Source organism: Rousettus aegyptiacus, unplaced genomic scaffold, assembly GCF_014176215.1.
Source record: "Rousettus aegyptiacus isolate mRouAeg1 unplaced genomic scaffold, mRouAeg1.p scaffold_m13_p_1, whole genome shotgun sequence".
NCBI classification, from domain to species: Eukaryota; Metazoa; Chordata; class Mammalia; order Chiroptera; family Pteropodidae; genus Rousettus; species Rousettus aegyptiacus.
In genome coordinates this window covers 17786922-17792810 of record NW_023416284.1, presented here as the reverse complement: position 1 = coordinate 17792810, position 5889 = coordinate 17786922, and the positions used below count along the sequence as shown (strand labels likewise).

The following is a 5889-nucleotide window of genomic DNA, read 5'->3' as shown; positions in this document are numbered from 1 at the left end:
CCCCACTGGCTGGCTTCTCTAACCATTCAGGTCTCTCTTCAGACACCAGCACTGAGCTCTGATCTAAATTCTATCCCTCCCCCACCCTAGCTCTATCTTTTACATCAGCCTGTTTGCAACCTGTGATTTCTTCCTGGCTTCCTTCCCAGAGCTTATCACCACCTGAAATTATCTTGTTCACTTACTGGCTTAAGTTGTGTCTGTTTTCCCAGTGCTAGAATGTGAGCTCCGGAAGGGCAGGCGCCTTAACTCTTGCTCACCACCACTGTGTGTCCTCGAGCAAAGACAGCACCTGCCCTCTTAGAGGTGCTTAAGAAATATTTGTTGAATGAATACAAAACGATGAAATGTAGAGATGGGGGAGGTGCATTCCAGGTGTGATCACAGCACAGGTGAAGCTCAGAGGAGGGAATTAATTATGGTGTCTGTACCTGGAACGGAAAGTAGCTTAGTTTGGCGGGAAGGTAGAGAGCACAAAGGGAAGTGATGAGTAGGTTAGTGGGTTAGAGCCAGATCACTACACCAGAGGGTCACGTTCTTACCTTATTCGTGCATGCAGGAGAAGGTTTTAGGTAAGGCTCTCTTTTTTGTAAAAGAATAAATTTTTAGGTCTCACAGGTAGTGAAAATTTCTATCAAAAAAACCTACTTTGTAATAACGCCCGATGGGAGCATTCTGTAATGACTCCAGACGTGAGCAAAGACCTTTGTGGAATGTACTACGTTTGCAGAAGAATGTTAACTGCCGGAGGAACCACACAAGGCTGACTGGCTCTGGTCACCGTTCCAAGAAGCCTTGTGGTGGGGTGGGAAGAAAGGCTGCCTACATCAAGTTCAAGTTCTTTATGCCAATTGAACAACACGGCAAGACTCTGACCATTTTTAAATTCATTCATTTATTCATTCACTCATCCACTTCTTCAACAAATAGTGTTCATGTGCCTATTGTAATGGTTAATTTTATGTGTCAACTTGGCTGGGCCACGGTGCAAAGATATTTGGTCAAATATTAGTCTAGGTGTTTGTGAGTGTGTTTTTGAATAAGATTAACATTTAAATTGGTGGACTTTGTGTAAAGCAAATTGCCCTCCATAATGTGGGCCTCAACCAATCAGTTAAAGGCCTGAATAGAACAAAAGACTGACATCCCCAAGCATAAGAAAACTCTCCAGCTTAGCGACCTTCACATTCAAACTGCAACATTGGCTCTTCCCTGAGCCTCTAGCCTCCCAACCCGCACTACCGATTTTAGATTTGCCAGCCTCCATAATTACATAAGCCAATTCCTTAAAATAAATATTTCTCTATATATACACATCCTATTGACTCTGTTTCTTTGGAGAACCCTGACTAATATAGCCTACTACGTGATTAATCCTGAAGACGGAATGTAAGCAAACTCGACATGGTCTGTGGCCTCACTCAGTTTAAATTCAAGTAGGAGAAGGAAACAACAAATAAAAAACAAACACATTAAACTCACTAATTAGAGATGTTTGCAAGTGTGTAGAATCCCATGGCGCAGTTCTGACTGACCTGAAGGACCAGTCAGGTGAAGAGTGGGGCAGAGCAGCTTTTAATCAAGGCTTTCATTTCGGTTTCCTCTTTTGTAAAATGGAACAAAGGCTATCAGCTGTGCTGTCATAGGGAACTCTAGAGAGAGCTCAGTTTTGTTTTTTTTTAAAGGATGAATGTGTCTAGCACGATGGAAAGAATTATTGCCTTAACAGATGGCAGCAGGCTCCTTAGGGAGAGAATTGTCTCTTTAAAATAACACTTTGATAAACCACCTGAGGTAGGAAGTGCGCATGCACCCAGGGGCCTTAAGCTCTCAGACCAGCCCATAAGAGAGATGCGTTAGAAACAACAAGAACTGGGGTGGGAGCCTCAAGGAGAAAAGGAAAGGAAAGAGGGCGGGATGTGGAGGCAGAGCACCCGACAGAGGACCCAAGGACTTTTCTTACCGTCATGTCAACATTTCAATTTTAAATGGTTTGTATTCCTGTGACACAGCCCCACACCTTTTCCCTTCTACCTCAGAGATATTTACAAGACACACATGACTTCTTGTGAGTAGGAATTTTTCTGGAAAGGGAGGAAAGGAGCTAAATTCCAAGTCTCGGTTACCACCAGGCAGTGTCGCCCCAGGAATTACACACCAGAACAGCCAAAGGAGCTAGAGCACAGACTAAGAATTCCATGGAGTCAGGAAGTAGGCGCCAGAGGCCACTGTGCTCACTTATACCCCACCCCCCTGGAGAAACTGGCTTTTAAGAAGGGAATAAAAATTTCCACTGGGCGCAGATTGAAGGATTCAAGCCCATTTTATCTCAATCTTAGGATCCCAGCTTAGTTCTGGATGACCTGGATATGAATGCATATGAAAACAGAGTGTGGAAAGCTCAACACCAAAATGGTAACAGGCTATATTTGGATGAATCTTTTACAAGAAGCAGAAAAAAATCCAACAACACTATCTTCGTTTTTTAGAAATAAATAAATCTCCTCCCGCTGTCAACCCTGCTGAAGTGGCTGAGAGAGCAGGTATCTCCTCACCAGGAAGGGACATGGAGAGGGGCTGGGAGGGACAGGCAGGGTCTTCTTCCTCCACTGCATTTGGAAACACGACTCATCTCCTCTTCGGGCTTCTATGGAAAAGAGAAGAGAGCTCTCAAGGAGACTTGCAAATTGCCCATCTCTCCTTTCCCTCTCTCCACAATGGGAGTGAAATGAACCCTATTGTCCTGCTCTTCTCTCCAGAGAGCTAATTCTGGGCTATTTGCCTGCCAGACCCAGAGCTGCCTCCCACTTGCCCTCAAGGCCAGGCAAGTTAACAAGGTGGGAGTTCATTTTCATTTTTTTCCCTCCCAGCTCTACATCCAGCCTGCGTTCTGGAGCAGGCCTCATCTTTTTGCAACCTCTAGAGCTCTCCTGCAGCACCCAGCCTTTGTTGCTCCCCCACCCCCGACCAACCATGCCAAAGAGGGCTGCAGGGCTCAGAGGAAGCCAGGACTACCTTCCCCCCACTCCCGGAGACCCCAAACGAAGCCTTGCAGTTTGACCATCCAGGTTTCATAAGACTTCTTGCCTGCTTCCACAGGACCAGCCTCCTCCTCAAATTATGGTCCAGGTAAAATCTGATGACAAAGAACATTTGTGGAGGGGGATTTCAAAGAGAAATAAAGGTAAGAAAAGCCTAGAATCAAATGCAAGAGTACATTTAGTAAATGGTCCAAGTGAGAGACACTATTATCAAGATGGTAACAGTTATAACCTTAACCTGAAAGTGTCTTCTTCTAATCTTCCTGGGTGCCCTCTTTTGTTGAATATCACAACCAAATAGTTCGATCTTTCCTTCTGAGTAACTGCAGGAAGTCCAGTCTTCTTGCTGACATTTCTGAGGGTTCTTGGAGAAGAGGTGCTTCGTAGTAATAATAACAACAACAATAGAAAAATAATGTCGTGTGTTTATTGGGTTGTAATTAGGTTGAACCATATGAATTTGCCTTTCTTAACCATATTTGAACACAAAACAGCAATTTCATATGGTTGAACTGAAGTTTATATGACATGATATATATACAGCATCTCATATAATCCCCACGGCAGCCCTATGAGGTATAGACTGTTATGCTCATTGAACAGGGAGTCAAAGCGAGGCTCAGGGAGGTTAATTAACTTGCTCAAGGTCATACAGCTTGTAAGGTAGAATCAAGAATCAAAACAAGACTGTCTGAATCCAAAGCTAACAGCTTAACCACAGTCATATGTCTTGTTTCCATGTAATCTGAACAGCAGCTCTGTCTCGAAATCACTTTTTCAGGCTGCTGCCACACTCTCAAAGACAGGGCCACTCTTCTTCCCTTCATTCCCCAAGCAGCACTAGCCCCAGGCTAATTTCCGGGTTGTGGCAGCTAACAAGTCTTGCTGACAGTTTGGGTAACTCATGAGGAAATTGTAATTCAGTAAACAAAAACTTAAAATTGATGCGGTAAAATCAAATACAGACACCTTAAGGCCCCTCAGTCACAGACCTCTGGTCTCTCAGCCCCACCCCACCCCACAACCCTTGCCATTAGAGTGGGGTCTTCCCTTCCCAGATCAGGTTCTCGGTCTCTGCTCTTTCTTTTCTGTGTCCAAATCGTGCCACACATGCATTTCCTGGGTCCTCCAGAGAAAGAAAACAAGAACAGCATTTATAATCAAACAGAAGCAAACACTGACAACAACAAAACTATAAGCTAACCACCTCTCCACCCGAAAAGTCTCACCCTTTATCTCATGGGACTATGTAGTTGGCTCTTCTGGCCTCAGCATCTCCCTCCACATTCATTCCCAGACTTGCTTTGCACAACCAGAGGCCAAGTAGCTATAATGTTCAGAAAAAGGCAGTCTTTCACTGAGATGAAACCTGCATTAGTATAAACACTGCTGCCAGGCGGCTTTTAAAAATACACATAGTTAACTATATATAACATAAAATTCACCATTTCGGGGCAGCTTTTTAAAATAGCATTTTTTTTTTTTTTCTCACCCCTGCTGGGTTATAAGTAAAATGGGCAAATGAAGTCTGAGGAGAATGTGAACGGCAGCGGGATAGAAGGGGATCATCATTTTGCCAAGCGAGTTTCCCCAAGTGCCCATCAGGGGGCATGACTTCTCCCGGGTACCACCTGAGTTACTGCTTTGTCTGCCTGGTGGTCTTCCTGCTGGGGTTCACCAGTAATGCCAGCACTCTCATGAAACTGCTTTCTCGATGGTTACCAACGACCCAGGTTCCAAAGCCCTTTCTTTGTCCTCATTCTCCTCAGACTCTCAGGAGTGGCTGACACTGAGGCCAGTTTGTGTCAGCTGGCCTAGGTCCAGACACTTCTTGCTTCACACAGTCCTATCAAGGGTACTGGGTAATTCCTCCTACAGTACAAATAGGAAACCGTCTTCCTTTGCTCAAAAAGCTCCAAAGGCACTCATTGCCCACCAGTTTAAGTACAAACTCATCGCCTAGGCACACGAGACTCTCCACTAAACAGCCTCAACCTGCCTTCCCAGTTCTGTCTCACTGCGGCCTTGTGCAAATTGTGTACCCCAAGCACACACCCTCACCATTCTTTCCTACCTGCCTGACTGTGTCTATTCTCTCCTGGAATGTCCCTTCTCTGCCAATCAAACTACTTTCCATTACTCATGTCCATGCTAGCACTTCCTTGAAAATCTCTCTTGGTCATTCCCAAACATATCTATGTTGCAGATAGTTAAGCTACTGAAACAAAGATACTAAAATTCATGGGTTTTAAGTAAGCCTTCCTTGATTCCTGCTTGTTTTTTGACCCTAGTTCTCTAGTTTTCCTTTTGGTTCTGTGAGCTGTTTGATAACCTCTCAATGCATTTCTTCTCTGTTTAAGCTACCGAGAGTTGGTTTCTGTTGCTTGCAATCAATAACCATGACTGATACCCCTGTCTCCCTCCTAGATTGCTGTCAAATGAGATACTGTGTACATGGCTGGTTTGTGAACAGTGAAGCCCGGAAGAAATGCGATTTATCATTCCACTCTATGTTCCCCCATCCATTGCCTCCAATCACCCAGCCACCTCCGACAGAAGAGAACCAGTGAAACAACTTGCAATCACATTAGCCAAAGGGAATGAGGGCCAGAAGAGCTAGCGATGAGGCCCAAAAATAGAGCACTCATGCTACACTTGATAATTACCTCCCTGAATATGACTTTTGCAATTATATGATCCCAAACTTTTTTTGCAGTGTAAACAGATAGCAAATAATCTCCAGAACCACTTACTGATGATTCCTGGCTCCATTAAGGGAAGTTTAAGTGCTTCGTTTAGATCCTCTGTTACTGAGCCACCAAGAGAGAGACAGTAGCCATTTCCCCAT

The 5889-nt window shown here is 44.5% G+C and overlaps 1 long non-coding RNA gene across 1 annotated transcript; it reads right to left on the bottom strand.

Annotated features, from left to right (window-relative positions):
• Positions 1-2401: 2401 nt before the first annotated feature.
• On the bottom strand, positions 2402-3594 carry LOC118602000. The gene is made up of 2 exons (XR_004950633.1): positions 3016-3594; positions 2402-2647 (listed from the first exon to the last, which is right to left on the bottom strand). It is a non-coding gene; the product is annotated as an uncharacterized LOC118602000 (long non-coding RNA).
• Positions 3595-5889: the final 2295 nt, after the last annotated feature.